This window comes from Ceratosolen solmsi, unplaced genomic scaffold, assembly GCF_000503995.2.
Source record: "Ceratosolen solmsi marchali unplaced genomic scaffold, CerSol_1.0 scaffold39, whole genome shotgun sequence".
NCBI lineage: Eukaryota > Metazoa > Arthropoda > Insecta > Hymenoptera > Agaonidae > Ceratosolen > Ceratosolen solmsi.
In genome coordinates, this window is record NW_011948433.1 from 3,995,544 (window position 1) to 4,007,529 (window position 11,986).

Here is an 11,986-nt window from a genome sequence, read left to right on the forward strand (position 1 = left end):
GAGGATGAAGGGTTGAAGGGGGAAAAAAACGAGAAAAAAAAAAATGAGACAAAATCAAAAAACGTCGTACCACACGATGCCGAACGTGCTACGTGCATCAAAAATTTCTCTCCTATCAATGATTTCGAGAACACGAGCAGGGCCTCCCCCCCCCCCCCCCCCCCCCCCCCCCCCCCCCCCCCCCCCCCCCCCCTGTCTCCCTCCCCCATCCGCGGCCCCTACCGAAGTCAGTGGCTAATTCTCACGCGAAGAGATACGCGATAACTCGACGATAGCTACGAACGAGCTGATATCGCTTTCGTAATTGAGTAAAGATCCAAATCCCAGTCAGTCGTTTGCTCGTATTTGTTCGGCGCAGCATCGTCAATTGAATTACGCCGTGATTGAAAATTCGCACGCTAACCGCGCGCTATTAACTGCCGACTGCCACTATCATTAGCCGGGGCAATATTTATTGGGTCGGTAACTAATTGCCGTGTTGGGTAAATTGAAAATTCCGGTTAATAGACTGTACGCGGGATGGGCAATTTGTCGTTTAATGTCGTTAATGCCGAGTGAGGCCGATTCCGTGCCCTTTATCAAAAATCTCGGCTTTATCGATATTAATAATGGCCTTTGGCATTGGTCATAATTAACGATGAGCGTACGTGGCTGGTTTTGAGTTCCTTGAGCCGTAGCCATACTTTTCTATGGTCGTTGCAGAGGAACGATGTCCTAATACGGCGCGACGTTATTAATGTTCGCCGAGCCACTTGTTTCGTTCAATGGCTCATCGACAGTTGAACAGAGCTATGCGCGGGAAATAACCGGGACTGAAAAACTAATACTTAGCAGCTCTGGCGGAATAAAAAGTCTACGGTATTTGAAACGTGACCGTGTTTTATGCTACGAACAGTGCCGAAGTTATCGAGCCTTATGCGAGACATTGAGGAGTAACAGTTATTGCGGGCCCATTATTCCCCTTTAATAACGAACTTTTATTTTTCCAAAGCGCCATTTAAAGGCATACGATCGCCGCATCAAGTAGGATAAAGTGTTGTTTGGAGTTTAATGGTGCTGCCATTAGGTCGGATACGAGCATTAAACACATTATTTAGTTAGCCAAGGCAGTGTGCAGCTGACTTTACGTATTCGCGTTATTAATTATTCGAGAACTACGCGGTCGCTTAAACGTATTATTTGCTTACTCGCAGCGAACGATGGAGTCGCGCGACTCGGCGACGCTTTGACAAAATTACTTCTCGAGTATCTCATCGCAATAATCCAAAGGAGAAATCCAAAGAACGGGCGCGCGCACACATTCTCCCACGCTTGGCTTGTCAAAAATAAGGCACAAAAGGAGCAATTATCGATGGAGTTTGTCGAAAGGAAGTTCGTAATGGTCGTGTAATATAATACTCGACGGCTCTCGCAATGCAAACGGGCACGAAAAATAATTCCACTCGTTATTGCGGCGACGACAAGAGGATGCTCGTCAAAGTGCGCCAAACCGGAAGCGAAAATCTACATTGTCGGGGCGGAGGCAAAAGTCCAATGTCACCGATACACTTTATTCGAGCGACATGATGGATCGGGTCCGGCACTTGGCGATAATCGATTAATTAATTAAGCGCGAATAGCGAAGCGCAAGCAATGCGGGCGATCGAGCGTCAGATTGCCGTTGGTGGTCCGGCGTCTTGACGCTCATCCGGCGCGACGAGCTCGTTGATTTTGGGACGCATTCGCGAATCGCCCCTTATCCGGCGGATCTACGATCATTATTCAGGGGCCGATTAGCCGGAGCCCTCGCAGGTGGCCCCTCGACAAAGCGGGTGGGCAGGCGGGGGAGGCACGTCGGCGAGGGGAACGGGCGGTGGGACGGGTAGGGGGAACGGCGGGAGGGAGGACGTAGCGGCGACGGCAGCGGCGGCGGTGGCGACGAGGATAGCGGGATCGGGGATAGGGGATCGAGAATCAGGGATGGAGGAACGAGGGAGCCGAGAGTTAGGAGGAGCTGGGATTTCCGGCTCACCCTGGTCTAGGAATCGTAGCTTGCCAGGCAATTAGTCAAGGGACGCTATACGTAGGTAATTGGTTCGGCGTTCGCGCCTTCTGCGCAGGCGTCAAACCTACATATTATCCCTCCTATCATTCCATTATTCAGCCAGTCCGACGGAATTAATTATTATTTGTCTCTTGAACGCCGAGCTGTGCCCGAGTGATTGCGGGACAGAGTGAAGAAGTAAAGTTACCCTCGATGATAAACCTCCGTCAATGTGACATTTTGCGGACCGACGCGAGATAGTTTTTGTCGACACGTCTCTTGGCAATTTCGATGCTCGATAAATTAACACCCTGAAAGTTTTAATGCCCAAGGCTCTCCTCTATTTGCCGAATATCGCGATAGAACGCGGCTATTCTCACGAGCGCACTCCCACACAATTTCTCGAACAAGCGAACAAAAATAATGATCAGAATCAGCACGTCAAAAGGACCATCAAAATCCTCTCCGCCCTGCTACCACCACCACTACCCCCACCCCCCCCCCCCATCCCTACTCCACCACCGCCATCGCACAACCATCAAACCCTCAAGCCGAGACACATAATACATGTATTATCGCCAAGGGCTAGCGATATCGTCCTTCGTACCGAACAATCGCATTAAAAAAGGCAGCGGGCGGGACCATTAGCTTCAAATTAACGTTCCGGAAGCGTCGATCAACCTGAGATCGGTTATCCCGACGGTGCACTAATCCATTCACCCGGGCGCGTCCGTTTGTTTAATTTGGTCGGCCCTTATCTGCTCCTAGCTACGTCGCGCGCTCGTCATCTCCTATCGTACATCAGCGCCCGAGTCGGCATCCGCGTGTACGCTTGCTTGTGTATGTGGGTGGCGGCGTGAGGAGGAGGTGAGGGATGGATGGAGAAGAGAGGAGCAGCAGCGTGGGCGCGGAGATTCCAGGGCGCGATGATCCTCCGGGTGGTCCTTGGCGATATAAGCGAGCGCCCGGCCCATGAATCATCCGGGCGGAGAAGGGAAAATGCGAGCGCGTCGTCTGGTTTATAGTCCGCGCATAACGTGACTCCGCGATGTGTGAAGATTCGGCGAAGTGTGGAGAAATCAATGTGTCCGTTAGTCGGAGCGCGTTCACCTATGATCTTCTGATTTATGAGAGGAATTTATAGTCTCCGAGCGAGGCCCGAGACTTTTCTTTTATATTATCGTTGCGCGTCAAGCACACACGCTCGCTTAGCATAATCCAATAATGACGAATGCTTTTATTTGTTATTTATAGCTCGGCAAATATGGGAAGGTGTCTTATAATTATTTTCGTTAAGTTTGTAATCGCTTTTGTTGCATGTGTGCAATTTTGTAAATTCCTCGTCCCGTGAATGTATAAAGCCTCTTGAGCGCAAAACTATTTGTCGACTGTATTTGCTAATCTCAACTCGCGTTTTATATTTTATGCTCAAGGCCACAGAGTATTAAAAATACCTGACGTAATTCGCTCTTTTGTACTGTTAAAAAAAGCCAAGTGGTCGATGAACTCGACGAGTAAACATAAAAATCCTTTACCTTTATGGAATATTAATTTCTTTCTGTGGCTATCAAACAATAACCAATAATATGTAGCGGAACTAATTAAAAAAAATTTATCATATTAGTCAGAAGAAGCAAAAGTTTATAGACGGCATTAGATATATTTGCATCGCACTCACTTTTAAATTAAAATGAAATTCTCTTTTTACTATTTTCCTTTTTATTTTTCAATGATTTTTCTGTTTCTGTTTTTGTATTTGTTTCTCTTCCGAATGAACTCCAATAGGCTATCATAATTTCTTCTTTAACTATGGACATTGTCGTTTGAGAATAATTTTGTAAATTCAACGAAAATATAGAGAGGCGAGAGACAAGATAAATAAAGGCAATTTGAAAAGCTTTGCTTTATCTTTTCTGTTCATTCAAACTGCGATTTTCATAATTCTAAGTGCAACACTTGCACGCGCATTTATTCACGAAAATATAGTTTGCCAATGGTGATTGATTAAAATGATTTCCCCTGACATTCGTGTGTATAAAGAATGATGGGAGTCGATTGCGTCGAGACCAAATGTAAAATCATGTTTTTTTTTAGTTTTTTTTTTTTTTTTTTTTTTTTTTTTTTAATAATGGATTTTGATTTACGGGACTGTAAGCCATCAATTTTTTTCTCCAAGCTCATAAATTTACTCGCATGAAAAAAAAAATCGTGCAGTACGAGCGGTCGAACGGGGAGATGCGTCTTATCGCACATTATACTTTCATGAGCAAAGTGGACCGAACGTGTTTGTCGACCGTTAAAGACCATCGCCATTAGGCTCGATAGGTACGTTTAATCGCTGAATTCTGAATTGGCCAATGGAAACGCGACCAAATTAATCGTCTGGGAAATAAAGCCTTGGCGAGGGCAATTACACGAGAGTCATACAGAGTTCACTCGGGGCTTGTTGCCACTGGCGTCGCCGACGCCCTCTCCCCTCAATGCGCAGCCACGACAAATCAGATTATTCGCACTTGACGATATCTTGAGCAATCCATGGCCAAAAACTACATGGATTTTTTTATCTCGAGGAGAGTCGGTGATCAGTGAGCAATGCGCATAAGCGTGACACGCGTATGCTATTGATCGACGAACGTATTGCTATTGATCCGTATTCCCCCATTAGGTTTCCATTTTATCAATTCGCCCGTGCCATGCCACGACTACACTCCATTTTAACAGCTTCCCTTTTCTTGAAAGCGCAGTGTTCCTTGTCTGTGTGCTGGCTGTTCGATACGCCCGGGCATGGGCTTTCGGAATTACGCTAATAACGTCGTTTGCAATGCTCAACGTAATGAGATACGAGAATCCGCGATATTGGTCATGCAAAAGGAATCAACTGCAAGAGGAGATTACGTCCTAAGGCGTAAGCGCGAGTGCACCGTTCCGCAATAATCACTTTGCCGGATCACTAACTTACAGAGAAATAAAAATCCACTGACTTTGCGATGCTTTGGCGATTGAAGTATATAATTGAATAACAACTCGATGGGTATGCGCGCCTGGGCATTATAGCCGAATATTTACAAGACACTTTGTCAGCTCCTTAATGCAGGCAGGCATCCTTAATACATTTTATGAATATTTTGCTGATTTAAGCATTCACGATTCGTTAGCAGCTGCCCCTGAGCTACAATAAAACGAGGCCAAGTTAGCTGCGTGCCGTGGATAAACGGTGGAGCGCCTGTTAAGGGAGACAGACGCGAGGCCGGCCAAGTGAAAAGACGAATGAGGAAGACAAGAGAAGAACGGGAGGACCGTCGTCTGGGCGTCGCGCCGCGAAGGGAAGTAGTCACGGCATCCCTCTAAATTTTGCCGAGGCCAAGTTAATCGAAAGCCCGAGCGCCCGTTCAATTTGTCAGTTAATATTTCGTCGTGACGTCGCTTCTCCGTTGAAAAGCGCACTGCACGATTCCCTTGCCCCTTTACTCTCCACCATGGCCACCACTGCCGCCGCCGCCACCTCCTCCTCCTCCTCCTCCTCCTCCTCCTCCTGCCACTCGTTCTCTCGGCACGCTCCGCTACGCTACTAACGCTCCTCCTTCTCCTCGTTCTGGCGTCCTCACGATGCCGTGATGCCGTGATCGCCCGGGGATGCGCGGCTTACCGCTCACCCTAGGAATGTACATTATCCTTGCGTGAGGGCGCAACGGACTCGCGTGGACATCGTGACGTACACGCCCAGATCTGTACGGCTTCATGAATATTTATGCTTTATGAGACTCGCGTAATTGAAATTAGGCTAGTAGCGATAAAGCAGCATAACGTCAGGATTAATTTGGCCGCTGTGCTCCTTTTGTCCCTTGATTTGTATTTCGTATGTCTAGCTGGCGATGGTAAAGACACCCATTTCAGATTTTGCGATCGTCATTTTTTAAATAATCCGGAATTTTTCAGTTTACCTTGCCGGTGTATCTTTATGATCGTGATTTCAATTTAATTAAATTTCAATTAGCCGCATCGTTTACCTCACCACAATATATATACGTGCATATTGTGTTGGATGCCTCTGAGGCATCAACTAAGTACATATGGGTAAATTATATCTTCCCGAGTCCCAGTACTTTGAATTTAATATTAATATTAATAATCTTTGAGTCTTTCGTATTATCATTCACCGATCAAATTTATACAAATAATATATTTTACAAGTACATATTTTCAATTATGTATATATATATATATATAGAATGCATATGTGGGAGCTCGCGCGCGTATGTAATTATGTATTATAAATAATAATAAAGAGCGCTTTCGCTTTAGTTTCTTGTAGCGTAACATAATATCTATGATCTTTAATATTCAATGAATAACTTAATCTGTACGTGTGTTGATGCACTTAGAGGCGCGGGTAATGCAAAAAGAAAACTTTGCGTAGGAAATGCAGAAAATACGTTGCTATACACTAATGAAAGCTGAAAGTCATCGGTCCATTTCAGACCTCCGATGTCTACAAGGATAGGCGAGCGTATATTCCGAAATGACACTATTGATGTGAAAAGTGTCAATCGGCCGTATCGGGTTGACACCTGCCACAAGGCGTCTTCTTCTCGCTCGACGGCTCGTTTCCGTTCGAGCGCACCGCGAAAAATACAGTGTCAGCAATTTGTAAGCGAGGCTTCGAAAAGTGATCGGCCCCGCCATTGCAGCCAGGCTCGGAGAATCTTAAAAACGCTGTAAACAACGCTCGACACGACGTAAGAATTTTATTGCCCGGTTGTCGTTCTCGCAGCCGATGAAATCCAGATCGCGCGAGAGATCCGTGTAAATGACGAGCGGCCGAGTAAACTCGTCCTAATCAGGAAGGATTCTTTTCACGAACCGGACGCTTCGTGGAACGAGGTGGAACTTCGCTTGGGACCGGCGCGTCCTGTCAATTCGGCCAGGTAGAGTTCCCCTTTCTTTCGACTGCATCACGAAATACATGGCTCTTCGAGGGTTAATTGCGGAGGCTCATAATATTATCTTTCGCGTACGATCTGAGATGAGTTAAAAAGTCTGGCGTGTCTTAAATTATGGGAATGCAAGTGTAAGGTATTTACATTATTTTTACATTCCTGGCCTATCGGCTGATAATTACCAAAGTAATTAAAAATGTATTTTACTACGTAGAGAGCGAATTTAAATTTGCGAATTCTTTAAGACATGCTGCTGCTGCTGCTGCTCAATACTTTCTCTCCTCGGAGTTAAACAAAATTAGCAACCACTTTCAACCGCATATATCGACAATTTATAACATGGGGTGGGGGATGAGCGGCGGCGGGCGGCAGCGGGCGGCAGAGGGCCCGCGGTGGGCCGGGGGGGGGGGGGGGGGGACAGATCGGCTACCTTTTAAAAATCTAAGGCCTCTGTGCGTCTGTGTATGTGTATGCGCGCGCGCGCGCAAGTTAAAAACGAGCCTCTTGAATTATTCGATTGCCAGAGTTCAATATTTTTATATAAGAAATTTTTGCATTTTTCCTCGTACGTATTATTCCTCGTTTCTCTTTGCTTTTTTCTCACTTTTTCCCTTTTTTCGTTTCCATCACTTTGATGCTGGGCTGACTATTTTTGTTGTCCGTCGTGATTACCCCTTCGATACATGCAAAAATTCTTCCTTTGTAAAGCTCGTTATTTATTATATCCAGATGGTCTTACGACTGCCCATAAACGAAATCATCCATCTTCGATTACTCTTTTTCTCCGCTCGAGTGACTAGTGAGAAAACAGAGATAACGACAAGGAACAAAGGAACCTTAAAATAAGCTCTATAAAAGCGAGCCCGACGCGTACATAATAGTCCTAGTTTTCGAGTAGAGCCTCAACACAGACTTACAACTTTATTAACCAAATAGCTTTAAACAAGTCGTTTGCTTTATGTGTTTCGGCTAAACAACGCTTATTGGCCTCGACAGCGCTCGCTCTCCCTCATCCAAAGATCGTGCGAGAGAGAGAGAGAGAGAGAGAGAGAGAGAGAGAGAGAGAGAAATAGTCAAGCGCGTTGCGGTCATCTCACGTGAAAAGAGTGGCGCGCGCATCCGGAGCCAGTGCAGCATGTAATACGAGTAAACGGGGTTGTTAAATCCTAACCGCGGGAGGGAGGTGAGGCGTAGCGCGCGAAAGAAGGGCGCACATACGGCACAAAAGGGAGAACGAGCAAAGGTGAGACGAGACGAAGATCAGAGAGCTGGTGCAGCTGGCGAAAAGGCATTTATTGCCCTCTTGCACCATTTTACGGGTTCTTAATTCTCCGCAGCGACGCGGAATATTTGTATGAGAGGGGGTTACGTGGGAGAGTATTGCGGCCGCGGGCGAACGTGGGAGGGTGTCGAGGAGCATCTCAAGGACGGGGCGGGTCAGAGGCTCACCGGAGACCCCGGTGCCGAAGCATTTGGAAGCTCGCCACCTCCTCGAAAGAACCAAGGAGAAGAGCGTGGGTGCCCCCGGACAATAAAATCGTTACGTGCTAAGAGAGCCTCTCGCTTTCTCTTCAACGCCCGCCTCTGCTTTGTACTTTTCCCGGAAAATATAATCGTAAAACAGCGAAGCAGCCACTGCTTGGAGATCCTCCTAGTCTTCGCCGAGAAGAATACCCACCTCTCTTTAACCCTACGTCGCGAGACTTTAATTTTTTTTCCCGTTTAGAATTGTCGAGAAATCATGACGGACGAATCACCAGAGGTTATTGCGACTCTTGGGCAGGCATTTGTTTTTTTCTTTTTCAGCCAAAAGCGGCAGCTTTTGCAGGTTGAATGAATGAATGAATGAATGCCTCGTAGCTTCAAGCGAATACATTCGTTTACTTTAATTTTGCAAAACGGACAACTCGAAGCTTACCTTAGCAGAGGCTCGAGTCTCGTGACATTACATTTGTACGGGCGATGCGGTAGTGCGCTTTCGCTCACTTCAATGGTAAATACCATAAAAACTAATAGGAAATGCCAATATTATAGGGGAAAATAACGTAAGCTGTATATACAGTGCGATATCCAGGTGTTTTAAAATCAGCCGTCCGTAAGTTTGCTCTAAGTTACTAAGCACTCGAATCCATCCATCCCTTTCCCCCCAATAACGCACAGGTTGGAGATAAACTGCGGTGCGGCGCTGCTTCGGCGATGATCGGAAAAGCGGATCGAGTTAGTGGCGCAAGAGAAGTACATTTGCACCTTTCAAAGAAGGACCGGTTTACTCGGGTGGTGGAGGTGGTGGTAGTGGTAGTGGTGGTGATGGTGGTGGTGGTGGTGGTGGTGGTGGTGGTGGTGGTGGTGGTGGTGGTGGTGGTGGTGGTGGTGGTGGTGGTGGTGGTGGTGGTGGTGGTGGTGGTGGTGGTGGTGGTGGTGGTGGTGGTGGTGGTGGTGGTGGTGGTGGTGGTGGTGGTGGTGGTGGTGGTGGTGGTGGTGGTGGTGGTGGTGGTGGTGGTGGTGGTGGTGGTGGTGGTGGTGGTGGTGGTGGTGGTGGTGGTGGTGGTGGTGGTGGTGGTGGTGGTGGTGGTGGTGGTGGTGGTGGTGGTGGTGGTGGTGGTGGTGGTGGTGGTGGTGGTGGTGGTGGTGGTGGTGGTGGTGGTGGTGGTGGTGGTGGTGGTGGTGGTGGTGGTGGTGGTGGTGGTGGTGGTGGTGGTGGTGGTGGTGGTGGTGGTGGTGGTGGTGGTGGTGGTGGTGGTGGTGGTGGTGGTGGTGGTGGTGGTGGTGGTGGTGGTGGTGGTGGTGGTGGTGGTGGTGGTGGTGGTGGTGGTGGTGGTGGTGGTGGTGGTGGTGGTGGTGGTGGTGGTGGTGGTGGTGGTGGTGGTGGTGCTGTTGCTGCTGTTGCGCCCGTGGCAACGGAACTAAATCGACGGCTTACGGGAAATCCGTAGTCGTGACCGCGCGCGAAGGTCGGCTTTTAAGGAGTCTAAAACTCTGCGTGAATATCCGCTCTATTTTATTTCGAGCGAAACTGGGTCAGAACTTAAATACGCGGCCCCCATCGTTACCCAATGGCATTGTGCCGTCTTATAAAGCTCTTGCTGCTTGCGAATATCGTAATCTCAGTCGCTTTGAAAATTAAGCCCTCTCGACACTTTCAATGCCGCTTGCACAAGCGTTACCGTCCTATTCTCGTAATCGCCTACGGTCCTCATGGCGCACATTACAACCTTACCGATGCCCGATCAGTGCCTCTAAATACATTAGAATTATTGTTTTTTCTATAATGCCTATTGCGCGGGATTCGGGTCCGCTAAATAAAGCTCGTCCTTTCCTCGTAAGACGATCAGCTTGGCTTTCAGGGCCAAGACGAGGGAAGGTGGCGTAAGGAGCGCCCAACTTCTCTTAATAACCGTAATCGGAATAATCTCGAGTTATTGGCTGCTCGATGGGGCTTGACATTTTTAGGTCGAAAATATTATTTTCAGCGAAAGTACTTTTTTTGCGGCACAAGGTGAAATCCGTCGATGGATGACTCACTGTCAACATCTCGGCTTAATAATCCCCCGTGCAGTGCTTACGGCTCACGGCGAAAATCCGAGCTCCGTCGGTCCAACTTATCGGCAACAATTATGTTTAACGAAGTCCCGCAATAAAGGCACAAGGCGGAAGAAATTACGCGCGCACTGCCAATCGCTCGCAGCGTATTATATGCGCTTGCACATACTCGGTACGGTAAGCGGCACTTAGCGGGCCACTGGCTTGGTGAAGCGGGGCGGGTCGGTGAATGTTCGTCGAGAAACAGAGACAAAGAGACAGAGAGAGAGAGAGAGAGAGAGAGAGAGAGAGAGAGAGAGAGAGACGAAGAGAGACGGAGAGAGACGGAGAGAGACGGAGAGAGACGGAGAGAGACGGAGAGAGAGAGAGACGGAGATAGAGAGAAAGAGAGAGAGAGAAGAAAGAAAGAAAGATCGACGATGAAGCACGAAGGATCGCCGATGAACAAATTGTCCAGCGATTCGCGCACGACGTTTATCGCTTAAAATTGCGGCGCGTGTCGTTTCTTTGGGCGCGTGCGCGCTCGTAACTTTTTTTCCCGTCAGCCGATTACTGCAACGCCTCGAGAGCGAAAGCACAATGCGTCGCCTCGGATTTTTATTTTGCCAGCTGCAGCGGCTAAGAGAGATGGCCGAGCTCGTGATTCATGCGGCATCCTCTCCCGTGACCGGCAGACAAACTGTGTCGATTCCCAACGGGTACGAGTCGAGGAGATGATGATGACGCGGAGAGAGTGAGCGACTCGCGCTACGGTCGCCAGTGACGTGGTTAGGGGAGACCGGGGCGGCGGGGCGGGATGTAGTTGACCGTGGATGGCGGGCGGGTGAGGAGGGATGGACGTTCCGAAAATTCAACGGTCGATATTACGAGACGCTAGCGGCACGGCCAAATAAAAACGGGTATTGGTAACAAGCGTTTGCGAAATCCGCGCTAATTGCTCGTTCGGAACTCGAGATTACGCACGGCAAATTTTTTTATACGCACTTTTATGCCCGGGATAAATTGAACGGCCAACTGGTTATTTAAGTTATCGGAATATCTGAATACACTGATTTTTTGCGCCCACCTCCCCGTCCGACCATCCTTGCCAATTGAAATATAAATTTTATAATACGCGCGAATAGACGTTCATTGGCGAGGGAGAGCAAGGACTTTCTTTAGGTTTTAAATGCACCGATAGCCCTGAATTAAAAGCGCTAGCTTTACGAAGGGGGTAATTAATTCGATGACAGTTTTAAGCGGCTTTCTCTTAAATTATACCGTTTTGAAAGGGACAACAAATTATAAAAGTATAAAGTAAACTAAATTCCCGGCCATTACCAAAGCAATTATTATTCAAGCAATTCATTTATTAAAGCATTGGGAGCGGATTAAGTCTCGTTGGGGCTGAGTTTTAGCTGAAAAGTGCCGATCGTGTTAAATTTTCTCCCCCCCCCCCCCCCCCCCCCCCCCCCACCCCCCCCCCCCCCCCCCCCCCCCCCCCCCC